This window comes from Ornithorhynchus anatinus, chromosome 10, assembly GCF_004115215.2.
Source record: "Ornithorhynchus anatinus isolate Pmale09 chromosome 10, mOrnAna1.pri.v4, whole genome shotgun sequence".
In the NCBI taxonomy this organism is placed as follows: Eukaryota; Metazoa; Chordata; class Mammalia; order Monotremata; family Ornithorhynchidae; genus Ornithorhynchus; species Ornithorhynchus anatinus.
In genome coordinates, this window is record NC_041737.1 from 44,273,696 (window position 1) to 44,292,298 (window position 18,603).

The following is an 18,603-nucleotide window of genomic DNA, read 5'->3' on the forward strand; positions in this document are numbered from 1 at the left end:
TTATATAACAGACACATTCCCTGCCTACACTGTGCTTACTCTCTTGAGGGGGAAATCATCCTACCCTGAAGGTGATAGAATCCCATCAGGAACAATAGATGAGGCTCAATTCCGAGACCTTTGCACTGTGAACTTGTACAGAAGAATGGATTACAGTGCTTGTGGCTTGCGTGACACTACTAGCAATCTCATCCCTGCCAACCAGCAGCACAAAGGCGGGCAATGGGGCATTACATTTTAGTGGAGTGTGAGACCCTTTCTTGCATTAGCCAGCTACAGATGGCCTTGGAAGTAGAATGCAGTATCTCTGATTCCCTGAGCATTGCTTCCTCCAGAAAACCAAGAACAGGGCTGTCTTGCCCTAAAAAAAGTTTCATTTTCAAGGAGAGAATCAGGGAAGAGGGCCCATAAGGAGGGCTTTCTCCTCTCCGTGCCAAGATGGCAAAATACTAATGCCTTCTCCCCTTTGAAGGGGGATATATTGAACCAATTTCTTTCTCTTGAACCGTCATCTTTTTCCATTTTTCTGGGCTATTTCTCTTGGAAAAAATATCAATATAAACTCTCTCAGTTGGAATACAAGATGGTGCAGGCTGCATTTTTATATGTCTAGTGGTGACAGTAGAATGGGTTTAAGGAATTGCCTTTTTGCTCGTATATTTAGGTACTATCTAAAGGGCCATAACTTCCCATCTCCCTCCTATTTTTCTCCTGTTTAAAGAATTTACCTGCTGGAAAATAATATTAAGGGTTTTTACTGACTTTTTGTTAAATTTATGGTCACAGTAAGGAAGATAGTTTTGTGACACTCCATATATTCAATATGTCCAGATAAGTAACTGAATCTCTGGACTCCCACTGTCCCTTTTAACAACACCAAAATGGACTGTTTTGTTTCTCTTAGAGTCTCATATGGCCTCCTTCATAGAGAGACTCTCCAGATGGAAATTCACTTTGATTTACTGTAACCGAGCTGCGAGTGAGGAACTTTTAATTTAATTCATTTAGATTCATACAACCGTGCCCACTGCCCATCCCTAAGTGGACAGGGTGCAATTGGAACATATGATGAATTTTCTTTTTGTACTTTGTTTGTTTGCTCCATTTTTGTTGAGGGGCAAATCGTGGCTTGCATAACAATGAAGAAACTTGGGCTAATGAAACGTATGTGGGAATGGGATTCAGGCAATGTGGGTTCTAGTGCCAGCTCTGCCATTGGCCAGCTTGGTGACTTTGGGCAAGTCATCTGACCATCCTTATAGGTTCCCTCGTCTTCACAATACAGTCTTTAGACTGTAAGCTCATTGTGGGCAGGGAATGTGTTAACTAACTCTGTTATATTGCCATATTTTACTCTCCCAACTACAATACTCTTCCTAACTCAGACCAGAGGCATAGGCAGGATTAGAACCCAGGTCCTTCTGACTTCCAGGCCCATGCTGTATCCATTAGGCTATGCTGCTTCTTATGTGGTCTTGGTTGTCCACACTAGCCAGCTATTTTTCAGGACTCCTGCTGGTTTTGGCCACCCTGCAGAATACCCTATGTTTTTCTTGAGTCAGAAATCTTCACCACTGATGGATTAGCCCCAGGAGGCCAGAATGGGACTATAACCCAAGGCTTCTGATTTCCACAGCAGTGCTTTTTCACCTGAAGCAGTGGCAGGGCAATGGTACAAAAGCAGAGTGTATGCAAAGTAAAAATAATCATTCAGGGGTTTTAAAAAATAGAGGGAAGTATCCTGGAAATTGAAGAACAAGATGGCTGACAGCAAGATGTTTCCCTCAGTATGGCCTAGTGGAAAGAGCATGGTTCTGGGAGTAAGAACACCTGGTTTCTAAACTTGGATCTGCCACTGACTGTGTGACCTTGGGTAAGTTACTCAACTACTCTATGCCTCAGTTTCCTCATCTGTAAAATACAGATTCAATATCCATTCTCTCTCCCCCTTAAATTGTGAGGCCAAGTGGGACAGGGACTGTGTCCAACCCAATTATCTTGCCTCTATCCTAGCACTTCGTACAGTGCTTGGCACATTGTACGTACTTAATAAATACCATTATTATCATCATCATCATTTTTATATATAGGGGCAAATAGCAGTTTAGCTCTGACTTCAGCCTGACATAGCTGCAATGAAAACCAACAGATCAACAGAACCATATGCATTTAAGACCTGAGGTCTTCATTGTTTTTATCTTTTGTTTCAAATCAAATCCCCACTTAGCTGGACTAGGCCTCACAGAAGTAAATATTTGCCAAAGTAGCTAGTATGAGCAACAACTGCACATGTGGCCATGACTGAAATCCTCATCTGAAGATAATTCTGTTTTCCAACCAGAAAAGCAGGATTACCTCTAGGTATTTTAGTCAAAAGTACACCTTGTAGGTCCTACTTCCCCTTCAACTCTTGGTCCAATAGAACAGATTCAATCGGGGAACACCCACTGATTTCAAAAGGGGCCATGGACTCACATCAGTTCTAAAGAGTGAAATGTGCTAGGATCTGCACGAATTTGCTTTTCAGGTGAAATGTTCCAGCAAAGGAAAAATAAAGGAGGAAAGAGAGAAAACAATGTAAGTCTGAGATGCAAAATCAGGATGGAGGAAATGATTCTGTTTCTGACTTCTGTGCCCCAGACCTCTGGACACCAGCCCTGCCTGCAGGGTTGAATTTACGATGGCCAGTGTATGGTTTTCAGATGGCCTATTCACTGTCCAGTCCCAACCCCACACTGGTTGCTTTAATGCCTAGTTCAGGTTCTATGGCATGAACATTATGCCAGACTTCAAGCTGACCTCAGAGAGGAATGCCAAGGCTCTAGAGTAAAAGGAGATTAAGAAGTCACGGGAGAAACATTCTAGGACCGCATGAAATCAACTTACTTATAAAATGTTGAATATGATGTCATTTCACTCTGCTCACCTGGGTAACTTGTGTGATGTCACACACGTCTCCTTTTCTGGGGTTACGGCAGGAACATCAGGGTCCATCCCAGGTGAGACACAGGCTATGAAGGTTGTAGCTTTTGTTTCTGGGGTGCCCTTGTGGCTCAGGGGATCTCAGCTCTGAAACCTCGTGGAGTCTTGGTGGGTAGGAGGAGGAGTCCAGAGCAGCCCTGGAGCAGCTCCAAGTAACAGAAGATTGGCTCTAGCACCTACTAGAGGAGGCTCTAGAAAGGGGGCACTCTGAGAGGTTTCTGAGAGCCTCTGTGACCTACCCAAATTATCAAGGATTTGTCTTATGAATCCCAAAGAGCTAACCTAGACTTACTTTTTGTGGTTTGCAGGTTTGTGCTCCCCTTGACCCCTTTTCTCTTAACCATCAGTCAATCAGTCAATCAATGGTATTTATTGAGCACTGACTGTGTGCAGAGCACTATAATAAGTGCTTGGGATAGTACAATACAACAGAATTGGTACACACATTCCCTGCCTAAAATGAACTACGGTCCCTTTTTAGCCACCTCCCCACAAACTTCTCCCATCCACTTCAGCTCAGCCTTTCACCCCTGAGAGACATTTTGTCCTTTCAGTTTAGGAACACAATTTAATTCCAAATAAAGTGAGCCCTTCTCTTTTGGGCCAGAACTGATATGAAGCTTGTCTAATCAATTGATATTTTGCATCTAGCGTTGTTGGTTTAGAAAATATCAAGAAAGCCTTAGATCCTTCAGTCATTTACTTTTGGGGACCCCATATCTCTTATTGAGCATCCTACTCACTTGCCAGTATAACCTTATGGGAGGGCAATTGATAGCATTTTATCCCTTCAACCTTTCCTTTTCAATTTTGTTTCTTGTAAGGCCATTGTGAAATGGGTTTCCCAAAGAGATTTCCTAGCTTAACTTGATTCAAAGCTTGCCAGGAATGTTTACTGAAGTAACTGAATGCACACTGGCTTTCCCCCAGAACACTGAAAATTAACTGAGAAAACTACCCGCATTTCAGAAAGAAGAAAATAATCTGCAATTCAACATATGTGTTGTAATCCAGTGAACATGAAAAATGACAGTGGGTCCTTTCCCCTCTAATGCTCTCTGTGAAAAGAGTAAACTAATAAATTAGAGTGATTATCAATCAATCACTTGTATTTATTGAGAGCTTCCCATATGCAGAACACTGGATTAAGCACTTGGGAGACTACAATTTAACAGATATGGGAAACTTTGCCAATTAAGGGCCTGCTAATTAAGATCATTCTGGGGCGTATTCTGGAAATCTCAGTGCCTCTGGATCTAAGTTCTGCATCCTGACAGCTGAATCATTAGAAAATTAGCTTCTGCAAAGTTTTCTCTTAGTGCAGCTCAAGTTTTGTTTGAATTGCATGGTAACTCAGATGGTGCAAGGCTCAGTTAAATGGGCTCAAGGAGTGAATTACACCCAAACCATAATGCTAAAATAGCTTCTAACTTGATGATTGAATTTTTTTTGACAGGTGTCTCTATTGGCCTTGGATTCCTGGTCTTCCCAAACCAGAAACCTCTGCAGATATAAGAAGAGGAAGGAAAAGTGTGAATCAGTATATTTAGGCAAAAACTTCCAAACTTTGCCATTCATGCTAATTTGGTAAATTTTCCAGAAGAAATTCAGAGATTCCTGATATAGGTACCTCCACCCTCAGCCTTGTTCATGTTGGAGGTTCCAGAGTATGACTGTAGATGCACTCAAAGAAGTTCGAAGGAGCTAAGCTTTTCTTCGGGTGGGAGGACTCTGAACCCACTGAGAATTTGTGGATTTCTCTGGGAAGTGTAACAGTGACTTGAATATAAGAAGTCAAAAGACGATGCAGCTCACTTCGTGTCCAAGGTGGATCTGACTCCGGATGCACATTTGGGTTTAGTCCTGGATCAGTCCAGTGTGGTTTGAAGTAGGTTGATGAGTTCCTATCATCAAATCTATGTGGAGTTCACAATGGCACCAGCATATTTAGAACTCAAGAACTCTGGGGAGAGAAGATTGGTCCTGCACTCCTCTATAATATTTGGGTCTGTCCTGGACAAGGAGCCTGGAGTGAACACTGAAGGTTCCAGGCTAATGGGTTTTCTCTAAAGGGCATAAAGCAAGGAGCATTACGAATAGACCCTGGAATCTATTGGAATTTCTGCTGTGATAGAAGTTGGTCCTCCAGCCAGTGATGAGCTGAACCCATGAATCTCAGCCTTCCTTGCCTGTAGAGTGCATCAGATTATCTTTGAATCTGTAAACTATTCATCTTCTCAACCATCCTTTGCCACTGAAAAAAGAAAAACAGAAACCGCATGATAGTTGTATTCCCCCACCTAATAAAAGGGTCATTGGCTCTTAAAATTACAAGGTTTCACCTTATCTCTTAATGACAATGTGGTATATCAGTCAATCAATTAATCAATGGTATTGTTGAGCATTTACTGTGTGCAGAGCACTGGACTAAGCACTTTGGAGAGTAGAAGACAAAAGAGTAAGTATAGATAATTCTTGCCCACAGGAAGTATTTCATGTGTATTTATAGGCATCACCGTAGAGAACTGCTTATTTCCTGGGAAAGGTCCAGTGGAAAAGCCTTGGAATTCTGAATTCAGTGCACACATCTCCCTCTCAATTGCCCCAACTCATGCCTATCTGGCTATTTATTTCTTTCAGGATAAAGAAGGAAATCAGCTGAATAATGTAGCAGGTAAACTTCATTTATGGCTATCTAAATCAGAAAGAGCATCCAAGGCTACAAAGGTGATAAATCCCAGTGCCCAAGATTGTTATCTACAGCCCTAAAACTGTCACAAAGTTTCTGGAGAAACATAAGATCTTGTATTTACAAGGTAGACCTTAATCTCCTTGCCTTTTTTATTTTTGCCTTTGGTTATTGTGATTTTGGTCACATAAGTAGAGAGAAATCTCTAGTATGGTGCACATAGTCACATCAAAAGAAGCACTTTTTTGTACAGTGATTTCAGGTATTTAAACCAACAAACAAAAAGTATAGTGAAAACTTTTTCCCAAAAAGGATTTGCTAAGTTCATTGGGAGGTAAGAGATGTCATCAATTATTGGTGAACCCTTATTCTCTTTCCCAAAAACATATAAATCTTTTAAGCAAGAAAAATATTGAGTCCCCACTGAGGATTTTGCTTTGTTTGTTTCCTATCCAGAATAGAGACTACAGGCCCAACTCATGAATCTTTAACTCAAGAGAATGAAATATTATCAATGCTTTCTTTTTATTGTATTTCAAGTTTTGTGTTGGTTAATGACTGCTCTAGTTTAGCTGTCCAGGTGTGGAATGTAACTCCACTGAGAAGCCACCACTTTAAATTTGTCAAGAGCCACTGGTACCAAAGGAAACCTGAGAGCAATTCAGATGGATCTCTGTAGGTTGACACTTGCAGCTCTTGCCCTGGAGAATGTTTGGCTTCTCATTCTTTTGAGCCTTTTTGTGCTGTAGGTTTCCAGGCTAAGATCAGTGCTCTGTCAAAGATGTGGATTTTTTGTCTTTCATGACTTTTATTTAACCTGCTATTAGATTTCAGTAAAAAATGTTGAGTTTGGGTTAACTCTTGTGGGCTTATGAATTCTCTTCATTCTTCAAATGTTCTGGATAAAATTGGGAGATTTTGCTTTAAAGTGGTTCAGCATGATTGTGAGGAATGAATGAGGGTCTAAGGTAAAATCAAAACTTTCTTCTTTCAGGGTGGTCTTCCTTTACCATAACAGCTCTTTTCTCTCAGTGTACCTTGGCTCAGAATTTCTGCTCTAGCTAGGCAAACCTACTTGAGGCTCACTATGCATGTTTCCCTCTCTTCCACTTCTGAATCACCACACAGTTCATCCCCTCCAGAGAAACATCCCCCATTCTTTCTGCCAGATCCTGCTCCTCCGTTCCCTGATGATGATGATGATGATGATGGTATTTGTTAAGTGCTTACTATGTGTCAAGCACTAAGCACCTGGGTAGGTATAAGACAATCAGGTTGAATAATCAGTCCCTGTCCGACACGGACTCCCAATCTTAATTCCCATTTTACAAATGAGGTATCTGAAGCTCAGAGAAGCCAAGTGACTTGCCCAAGGTCACACAGCAGACAAGTAGTGGAGTTGGAATTAGAACCCAAGTCCTGGCTCCTAGGCCCGAGCTCTTTCCACTGGCTATGTTGCTTCAGACTTCTTTCCTATGAAGCTACCGGGCTGTCTTCCTAATCCCCTCCTGAGCCATCATTCAGCCTTTCCAAGACCCATTCAGTTAGTACACAAGCCAGTCCCTCATTACAGTGGCTATTGATTGGGTCGGTGCCTTTGTATTTCTGTCCCTCATGCTCATCTGAATATATCTGTGCCCTATTCTGGTAGGCTGAAGGCTGGTTTTCCCACAAAACGCACTACAGTCCTCTGTTCACTGTGGGTCACCCCTATATAAGTATAGGTGCCAGCTTTTTCTTTTTGAGTGTGAGGAGCAAAAAGGGGCCAGGACTTTAGTGGAGTGAACAAGTAGAATAATAATAATGATAGTTCTGGTATTTCTTAAGTGCTTACTGCACCCCAATACTAAGCACTAATTTTATTTTATTTTTACAAGCAAATCGGGTTGGACACAGTCCATGTCCCACATGGGGCTCACAGTCTCAATCCCAATTTTACAAATTGAGGCCCAGAGAAGTGAAATGACTTTTCCAAGGTCACACAGCAGATAAGTGGCAGAACTGGGATTAGACCATCTGACTCCCAGGCCTGTGCTCTGTCCACTATGCCATGCTGCTTCCCATGAATGGATAATGAGGTGAAGGAGTGGCAGGAGGGCTTCAAAGAACTAATGGATAAGAATGATCCAATTTAGGAGCTTTTCAGGCCTTCTGGGAAGCTCTCCAGACCTTATTGCAGACCTGAGAAGAAGGAAACTGGAATTCTGCCCTAATGTCTTTGCAATGGCATGGCCCCTACAGCTGGAGATTCTTGGAAATGCCCATCATGCCCTTGGATTGGCTGCTATCTACACAAGGCAAGTGTGATTCCAGGGAAATGACGTTTGTCAGTGTGGTCCCGTCTTCTAGACTGTGAGCCTGTTGTTGGGTAGGGATTATCTCTGTTGCTGAATTGTACTTTCCAAGCGCTTAGTACAGTGCTCTGCACACAGTAAGCACTCAATAAATAAGATTTAATGAGTGGAAAGAGCATTAGAGTCAGAGGATCAGGGTTCTAATCCTGCTGTGCCATCTGTCTGCTGGGTGACCTTGGCAAGTCACTTCACTTCCTCTGTGCCTATTTCCTCATCTGTGAAAAGAGGATTAAGACTGTTAGCCCCACGTGGGACAGAGACTATATCCTACCCAATTATCTTGTATCTACCCCAGCGCTTAGTACAGTGTCTGACACATAACGTTTCACTTAACAAATACCACAATTCTTCTTCTTCTTCTTCTTATTATTATATTTCTACATAGAGGAAGCCATTGCTTATCTCCAACCAAGCAATAGCGGTTCCAGGGTTCTGGTGGCCAAATGAACATCAGAGAGACACTCAGCCCCCGTTTCCCCTCTAACCCCACCCCAATGGTCAGAGAGGATTTCAGGCTTTTCTGCTCTTCAGTCCTGTCTCTCTTACACACTCCCAACCCAGGAGGTATCCTAAGGGTAGGATCAGGAGTCCAGGTTGATTGGTCATGAGGTGCAAAGACCCTCCCCTTCCATGCTGTCTGAGTTCATATTAGTATACTAACAATAATGCAAAAGAGCCAGGTTTTGAAGTAGACATAGAATTTGCCTCATACAAAGATTAAATCAGTAAAAAATAGCATATACCTTCATGTAAAGCAAAATATGTAAAATTTGGTCACTAGTTATTATTGGTTAATTATTAAGTAAATCATCCAAACTATCTCAAAGCAAAATCAGATTGTAGAGGAAGCATCTGGGGGTTTGGGCTGCTTCTAGCCCCAGCAGTTACCTCGTTTTATTTTCCAAAACGTAGGTCAGTTTGTACAAATAAAGACTTGCCATTGTGCCAACTTCACCCTTGACAGCTAAGTCATATCTGCGGTTTGTTCTAATATTTTCTTCCAATTCTCAGCAGTATGTCTGCCACTTGGGTTTGTGAGATCAAGTTGTTTTATCCCAGGTCAGAGCCCAGAGCAGTGCCAACCATGATTACTGATGCTCTGATTTCTTTTTTAAAAAGCTGGCAGACATCAAAAGGACTGGCTCTTGGACATTTCAGCCAGGGGTTTATTAAGCAGCTCAATTATTTATAGCTCCAAATGAGTCCAAATTGGTTTTGCGTTGTTATAAATCAGGTCGTGAGGCCGAGCATTTGATCTAAGTTACAAAAGCAATAAGATTCGCCTTAGGAAGGGGCAAATTTTGTACAAGTGAATGAATCTTGTTGGTTTCTTTGTGACTCACTTGTGCTGCCTTTTTCACCTAAAGAGGTAATTGGCAAACTGGATCAACAAAACTGCTGTTTGACCTTTTCCCTCATGGGCTGGGTTGATGTGTGTCAGACTGTGTGATGTTTACATGGCAGCTCTTCCATCAGCCTGCTGAGAAGGAGCCAATTTAGGTTTCGGGGTCTTTCCACTCGTGTGCACATATTACAACTGCAGTGTACTCAAACCCAAGAAGCAGTTTTGTTCAAACTGAGAGCTGAGGGCTGAGTCCCAACCACCTCCCTGTGTAACTCTTCTCTTCAAGTGGTTATGCACAGTAAAGGAATTTAAACCCTTTCTGGTTACAACTTCCTCCCCTTTCAAAGTAAAAGAGTGACCAAAATCTGAGTTCTAATCCCGGCTATGTCCCTTGCCTGCTGGGTTGTCTTGGGACGGTATAAATGATAATTGTGACATTGGTTAAGTAGTTACTATGTGCCAAACCCTGTACTAAGCACTGGTCTAAATGCAGTAGGATCACATTGAACACACAGTCCCTGGGCCACATGAACCTCACAGATTAAGGGGGAGAGAGAGCAGGCATTTAATTCCCATTGTATAGATGAGGAAACTAAGGTACAAAGAAGATAAGTGACTTTCCCAAGGTCACATAGCAGGAAAGTAGCAGAGCCAGGATTAGAACTTGGGTTCCCTGTCTCCCAGGCCTGTTTGCTCTCCTTTAGGCCATGCTATCACTTTACTTCTCTGTACCTCGGAATCCTCATCTGTAAAATGGGGATTAAGTATCTGTTCTTCCTCACCTTTAAACTGTCAGAACCATTTGGGATAGGAACTGTGTTTGATCTGCATACATTGTATTAACCCTAGTGCTTAGTATAGTGCTTGGCACACCATAAGTATTTAACCAATATCAATGTTATTTTTATGAAATACTCAGAGGGTCAAGGAATTTTCTTTTCAATTAATCAGAATAGCTTCATGTTCCAAAGCTTGTAAAATTCCTGAGGGCAGGGCAGTGAATTTTACTTTCATTGTTCTCTGCAAACATCTGCCAACAATAGATGTTCAATAAACACTGTAGAATGAATGAATGAATGAATGAATGAATGAATGAATGAATGAGTATACACCACTAGTCTTTATTTTGGTTTCTAATATCATTGTTTTATACATGTAAACAAACAACAGTCATTTTCCCACCAACAAGAACTTTGAAAGTATTAAGAAAATATAACTGCAGTCCCCACTTGGGAATGATAAGATAACTGTGTACATAGGGAAAGACTTGGTACATTTCCAAGTTCATGGAGAAAATGGACACTATAACACTAATTGCAGAAGTTGCTAAAATGAGAAACACATCATTGACTAATTCAAAATTAATGAAAATAGTCACAGGGTTTAGAAGCAGACATGGAACGATGAACACAGAATAATTATGATTAAGAAAGAAATGGGGTACTTGTACCAACTGTAATGCAGCAAGAAACATTACGGTCAATCGGTATATCAGTGTGAGAAGCAGTCAGAAGAAGGCAGAGAATGAGGATTTGCTTAAATTGTGGCTTTTTCCTTCAGCCCCAGAAGTCCCTAGAAGTTTTCCTTTCTGAAGCATTAAAACAGGCTTGAAGTAAATTTAGCTGCATTTTCCTTCTTCATTCCTTATTCAGATTGCATTTGCCACCTTGTAACCAATGTCTTTAGAATACAGGACAAGAACTTAATTTCAATGTCAATGGTAATTATGAGTACTGAGTGCTTGGGAAAATACAATATAATAGAGCTGGTAGAAACAATCCCTTCCCACAAGGAGCTTACAGTCTACAGTGGGAGTCAGACATTAAAATTAATTACAGATTCTGTCCACACTGGATGCCCTACAAATGAACGTATGTCCAAGTCCCGAATCAGATCCCTTCTAGTAGTAGTAGTAGTAATAATAATCATTATCATTAGTAGTAGTATTTGTTAAGCACTTACTATGTGCCAAGCACTCTTCTAAGTGCTGAGGTAATAGTAGTAATAGTAGCAGTAATAATAGTAGTGGTAGTAGTAGAAGTTCTAGTGGTAGTAGAAGTGGAAGTAGTCGTGGTAACAGTGCTCTGCACATAGTAAGTAAGCACTCAATAAATACTATTGAATGAATGAATGAATATTTTTCGAGTTCCTGCTCTAGGTGCTTGGGAAGAACAGAAACAAGAAACAGGACCCCTGTTCTCAAAGAGCAAAGTAGTTAATTATTACAATTTCCTACAATGGTTTTTAAGCCTGTTAGCCAAGAATCCTGGGAAAAATGATCCCCACTGTGATTTGCAAGTGCCTGGATCAGCTTCCCTAAGCTGTTCAAAACAATTGAAATCAAGCTGACATGCCCATTCGAACCTGTTCTCCTCTCCCACATCAGTCAGTCGATCATATTTATTAAGCACCTACAGAACACTGTACTTAGCACTTGGGAGAGTATAAGATAATGGAACATCCCCTGCCCACAACAAGCTTACAGTCTAGAGGGGGAGACGCACATTAATATAAATAAATTATGGAAGTGCACATAAATGCTGTAATAAGCTAGCTATTTCAGCAACTCTTTAGATTCTTTGGTTGTGTTCATATTCTGAACATGTCTGTTTGAGAACAGAGGGTAATATATTCAGTAGGTGTCTTAGTGGAAGTGCCCACAGTGTCATTTTAATGTCAGGAAATGAGATTTGGATATAGCCAATGTACTCTGCAGCATTGTAAAGTTGGAAATGCTCATGGAGTCAGGGTATTTTTGGTCACGCTTCTGGATGTGGCTTCGGAATCCTTGATTGACAGTTTCTCCCTGGTGGTGGTAGGAGCTGAAAAACTCTGGGTCGGTTGAGCATACAGGTTCCTGAAGTGGGCTAAGAGGTAGGACTAGAACCACATATTGACCTAATACTTTTTTATGTTTGTTAAGTGCTTATTATATGCAAGGGACTATACTAAGCACTGGGGTGGGTATAAACTAATCTGGTTGGACACAGTTTATGCCCCACATGGGGTTCATAGTCTTAATCCCCATTTTACTGATGAGGTAACTGAGGCACAGAGAAAGGTACATGTTTGACCTCCATCCTCCACCTCATCTTCATCATTATTTTTATGGGTTTTTTTAGGCGCTTACTATGTGCCAGACACTGTTCTAAGTGCTGATAGATACAAGGACAGTCCATGTCCCACGTGGGGCTCACAGTCTTAATCCCCATTTCAAAGATGAGGTAACTGAGGCACAGAAAATGAAGTCACTTACCCAAGGTCACACAGTTGATGAGTGGCAGAGCTGGGACTAGGACCAAGGTCCTTCTGACTCCCAGGCCTGTGCTCTATCCATTAGGCCACAGTGCTTCTCATTCCCTGCAGCAGCAACAACAGAAGAAGCAGCAGCAGCTAGAACCGCTAATGGTAGTCTGTTGCTTAACATTTTGCTATTCCATGCAGAAATGAGACAGAAAGGATCTTTTCAAAAGAACACCTTTGCTCCAGCTATGCTTACCACAAGCAGGAATGTTCACTTTTCCAGAAATTTCAATGGCTTGGGCATTTGTACAACCAATAAAGGATCTGGAAATTTCAAGCACATTTTCATGATATGTGAAAAGTAATTACCTCCAGGACCAGACCTGGGAGACTCATAATGAATTGTGGGTGAAGAGGTCTCTCAGTGTCAGCCTATGTCATCTGGACCTCCCTCAGTAAAACCAGGAATATTAGCTGCCCCTTTGCTTGCCCGCTGTTCTATTAAAGAGTAGTCACTCTGACAGTGATCTGATTTCCTGGGTCAGTTGACATTGTTGGGTTGAGGAAAAAGCATCCAATCAGTCTTTCTAATCTTCCAAGTAATAACAGTTCCTTTCTTGGCAAGCTGACAGCAGTAAGCTTTATGAAGTTGTTTGATTCTTCCAAGGATATCTACCAAGACCATCATGTAATGCTAAACTGAGAAGGCCAAAAAGGAACCTTTGTCAGATAGAGTTACTAGAAACTATTCCATGTCAAGTGATTACTTATAGCTTGGCAAGAATGAACCCACGGATAGGAAAGCAAGGGGATTGGAATGTCAATGGGGCCAGGGAGCGTGTCTACGAACTATGTCATACTATACTCTCCCAAGCACTTAGTACAGTGCTCTGCACACAATAAGTGCTCAATAAATACTGTTGATAATGTTGATGAGGGAGTGCAAGATCCAAAAGAAGGTTGCTCTTGGCACTGTTTGGGGGAAGGTTTCAAGTCACCATGGGCTAGATGAATGGTCACCCCGTGAATCACATCTGCTGTGTGCACTGCACATGTGCAAAAGCTCCTGGGTTTTTCTGGGACTATAAGTAGTAATAGCATTTATCAAGTGATTACTGGGTGCAGAGTACTAAGCTCTGGAAGAGAATACACAATTGGGAATTTTATATAAGTCCCTGCATGAACTCCCACTGCTCCTGAATTCTGTTGGGAATGGTTGTGTATGAACTGGAGTCTGACTCAGCATGGCCTAGTGGCTACAGCACTAGGGAATCAGAAGGACCTGAGTTCTAAGCCCAGCTCCACCATTTACCTTCTGCGTGACCTTGGGCAAGTCACTTTACTTCTCTGTGCCTCAGTTTCCTCATCTGTAAATGGGGATTAAGATTATGACCCCCATGTGGGACAGGGACAGTGCTCAACCCAATCAACTTGTATTCACCCCAGCACTTAGTACAGAGCCTGGCACATAGTAAACACTTAACAAATACCATAGCTATTATTATTATTATTATTATTATTGGTATTGCTTCTGGGCCAGGACTCAGATCAGGCTAGGACACTCCCAGCCGTGAGCCGCATTTCAAAAAGAAAAGAGCCTGAGGGACATGAGCAGAGAGAAAGCGCGCTCATTAAAAATTAGAGTGCAAAAGGGTTCTTTCCAGAAAACATCTGGGAATCACAACCTAGTTTATAGTAATTTGCATGAACCGAATGATTCATAATGAAAAAGCATTATGAGAAACTAACTAGGCAGCCCTTATTCTCAAGAAAGAGATGTGAGTTTAAGCAGCGTTTGGCAGAAAGCACAATGCATTACTTTCTGAATTTGCCAGCCTCTATTTTATCTTAAATGTATTTCATGAACAACATTAGCATTTTCACAGCATGCAGCACTACATGTTAGGACCTACAACATTTTGAATCAAATTGCATTTGGTCTGGCAGGCGAGGCGGCAATGCTATGAATTTACATTCCAATCAGAAACTGATTTTAGAACACTTCAAAAACCACCACTGGCACCCAGTGAGCCAAGTCTGATAACCTTGCTCGATTAGCTTTGATCAAAAATAAATAATAGGAAGTAGTTATTAATTAGCCATCAACTGGATACCACTAAAATTGATTCTTCCTCTGTCAATTAGAATTTATTTGTATTGGATATTTGCCTAGTTGGTATGTCATACTTTTATAGCATTACGGTCAATCGGTATATCAGTGTGAGAAGCAGTCAGAAGAAGGCGGAGAATGAGAATTTGCTTAAATTGTGGCTTTTTCCTTCAGCCCCAGAAGTCCCTAGAAGTTTTCCTTTCTGAAGCATTAAAACAGGCTTGAAGTAAATTTAGCTGCGTACTAATAATATTTTAGGTGCTCTAAACATTCTGGGTCATTGCTCTTAATCATTAAAGTCTGAAAAAGTAAACCCTTCAGTTATGAAAAATGAGAAAATGTTATGAAGTCATAAACCATAGTCAACTAGAAAAAATATTATTTTCCTCCCTTCATCCACAAAACCACAAACTCCTTTCTATGAAAAATTCCCAGCAGATGCCATAACAAGGCTATTTGTTGCTACCAGAGGCACCAGTGAATGACATCTCTTCTCCTCATTGATGGGGTGGAAGGAACTCATGAGGAAAAGTGGTGATTTTTCATGGAGGGAATTTGCAACGGTTAACATTTTAAGTTGGTTGAACCAAATCAGATGTTAGTGAGGAACTTTGGAGAAAACATATCAGAACCACAACCACACAATGTTTTTGAAACACTCCAGGCATCCCCTTGAAGTTGTGCTGATTAGTGCACAGCACTGGGGTGGCCACATAGGTTTTGCTTTGGCCATCTGAAAAAGGGAAGCAAATTATTTAAGGAGCACATCAAGACTGCAAATCATCTGCTTATTTGGCCACAATGGAGGGCTTTTGCCATTTGACTGATGGCTGATTCCCAGGCTTCCACCACTTGGCCAACAATGTGGTTCTACAACTTCTAAAGTACCAAAGCATTTTTTATGCTATTTGTTAAGCACTAACTATGTTCCAGGAACTATACTAAGCTTTGGGGTAGATACAAGGTAACCCCACAGTCCATGTCCCCTATGGAATTCATTTTTAATCCTAATTTTACAGATGAGGTAACTGAGGCCCAGAGAAGTGCAGTGACTTACCCAAGGTCACATGGCAGACAAGTAGCGGAGCTGGAATTAGAACCCGGGTCCTTCTGACTCCCAGGCTCATGTTCTATCCACTAGGCCATGCTGCTCCTCACAAACCTCGCTTGGGATTGGACATACAGGGTGGTTGCTTGAGAGAGAGATCATTGGCATGTCATGTGGGTGCCCTGATCTGCAGGGAAGTGGTCTGGACTAGGGGGAACCCGAGGCATCTGGGGGCTTATTGCTCCCATGGGCCTCTATAGATGAGGGGAAGGGTCAGTCTCCCACTGAGGCATAGGGGATCCAAGAAGAAGGCATGGTGATCTTTCTGCAGCCTCTCTTAGCAGCTCAGCACTCCTCTCGTCGACTCCAAAACTGACAACTAGAGAAGCTGTATTCCAAGGCCTGATAAACATTGCGCTTTTAATGAAAAATCACATCTCTTCCTTTCCTCTCTTTCCTTTAATTTCTCACACTCTCTTTTTGCTCTCTTCTCTCTCTCCTCTCTCTCTCTTTCTTTTCTCTATTCCTCTCTTTCTATTTCAGCTCAAAGCAGCGGTGCACTATTACTAATGTCAGCTAAGTAATATTGACACCAAACGAGTCCCTAAATACTGAACTAATGGGAAGAAAACATATGTTTCCAACTCAATCTGGCTAATCTTTACATTAGCCATATGTTTGATTATGACATTTGCCATCTAAACACTGAAAAACTGATATGTTGACTATTTAGTAGACATTATCCACTGAATGTAGCTGGTATCAAAAATAGCCATATTTTGTTCTTTAACCATATTATACGCAGGTTGAATGTATTTTACCAATATCCAAAACAGACATGGAACTAACCAACCACTTTACTGTTGATCAACAAATTAATTTACTGACCACTAATTTTTTTTTAATCTGGGGGGGAGGAGAATAATATTCTCCTTTCAAAAAGTGAAAACATGGGATAATGACTGTGATTAAAATAAAAGGAAAGACATTTGGGAGATTGAAACTTCAAAATGAAAATCTATCCCATCTGACCAGCTGCGGTCAGATGGATGAGTTGTGTGTGCACTGTTTGTGTGTCATGTATGCACCGACCAGAGATTCAAGAGCACTGAATACTGCAACTTTGGCCAGCTCTGACTTCCTTTCCATTGACTGATCAGTAAATGGCAAATCCAAGAATCAGAGATATCAATGCCAACATTGGAACACTTCATGGTAAAATTGTTTCAAAATAGTATCTGAAATGACCAAACATTGTGAAGATTAAGTGAATTGAGCATTTACACTCAATCTAGAACTCCTGAGGTTGAATGATGATAAAGAAACAAATTAATTTGGGAAAAGGTGAAATGTAACCTACCTAATGCCTCATAGAATGATAAACTATATTTAACGCCCAAACATTAGTGTGCTGTCCTGGCCAGTTTTGAGTCTTCAACACACATGGTATTATTGAGGTATGTAAGTCAGGGACTATTCCTGACAGCAGAATACCTAAAATGAAAGAGTCAGAAAGAGTCATGGACTGTGCTTTCAGTGGCTACTATATAAGTTTACAACCTAGCACAGTTACTTTAGGCTATAATAAAGCTAATTTCTATTATACAGCAGCTGTGGTCACCTTCTTTAAATGTTCCCTTCCCTGCATGAGAGTATGCAATTAGAAGTTCAGAGGTGAAAGGGAGGTCATCTAACTAGCTGGTTATAAATAACAAAGAAGACTGGCTCTTATGGACACCGGTACTGTACCAAGGCTCTGGAAAGGTTGCAGAACCCCCCTCTTCAGATGAAAAAAAGCAAAAAAAAATTATCCCTAGCAGAAAATTGTAGACTAAAATCTATCTCTACTTTCTGCCCATTACCTAAGACAATGAGGAACTGTGGAAAAGTAAGAAGGAATTGAGAATGAGTCGATCTCTCTCCAGTGATTTTTCTTCACATAAGCTTTTTATCTCACATGGGAAATGAATTTCAAGTGTATTCTATCATTACTTCATCGCCTTGATTCTATTTAGTTGCCATTGTTTTTACGAGATGTTCTTCCCCTTGACTCTATTTATTGCCATTGTTCTTGTCTGTCCGTCTCCCCCGATTAGACTGTAAGCCCGTCAAACGGCAGGGACCGTCTCTATCTGTTGCCGACTTGTTCATTCCAAGCGCTTAGTACAGTGCTCTGCACATAGTAAGCGCTCAATAAATACTATTGAATGAATGAATACTTCCATCATATGGAATCACAGGACTTGGATTCTAATCCTGGCTGTGCCTTGTATCTTCTGAGTGACCTTGAATAAGTCACTTAACTTCTCTGTGCCTTAGTTTCCTCATCTGTAAAACGGGGATTAAGTCCTACTCCCTCCTACCTAGATTGTGAGCCCCATGGGGACCAGGGACTGCATCCAAACTAATAACTTTTATATATCTGAGCACTTGGAACAGTGCTTGGCAGATAGTAATCACTTAGCAAATGCCATAATGAATTAATTATTTTTATCCACTGTCTTTCCCACTAGACTACAATTTTCTCAAGGGCAAGAATTACATCTTTGACATCTTTGGTCTGTTTCCCAAGCATCTGATATATTTCTCTAGTCATGGCTCAGTGGAAAAAGCACAAGCTAAGGAGTCAGAGGTCAGGGGTTCTAATCCTGGCTCCGCTGCCTGTCAGGTGTGTGACTTTGGGCAAGTCACTTAACTTCTTGGTGCCTCAGTTACCTCATCTGTAAAATGGGGATGAAGACTGTGAGCCCCATGTGGGACAACCTGATTCCTCTGTGTCTACCCCAGCGCTTAGAACAGTGCTCGGCACATAGTAAGCACTTAACAAATACC

General features: G+C 41.3%; 1 long non-coding RNA gene across 1 annotated transcript in view; it reads left to right on the top strand.

Moving 5' to 3' along the window:
• Window positions 1-6,529, top strand: part of LOC114814704 — a 43,317-nt gene extending 36,788 nt beyond the window's left edge. The window contains exon 2 of the long non-coding RNA XR_003762471.2: window positions 4,439-6,529. This is a non-coding gene — a long non-coding RNA (uncharacterized LOC114814704). The remainder of the gene's footprint in view (window positions 1-4,438) is intronic.
• Window positions 6,530-18,603: the final 12,074 nt, after the last annotated feature.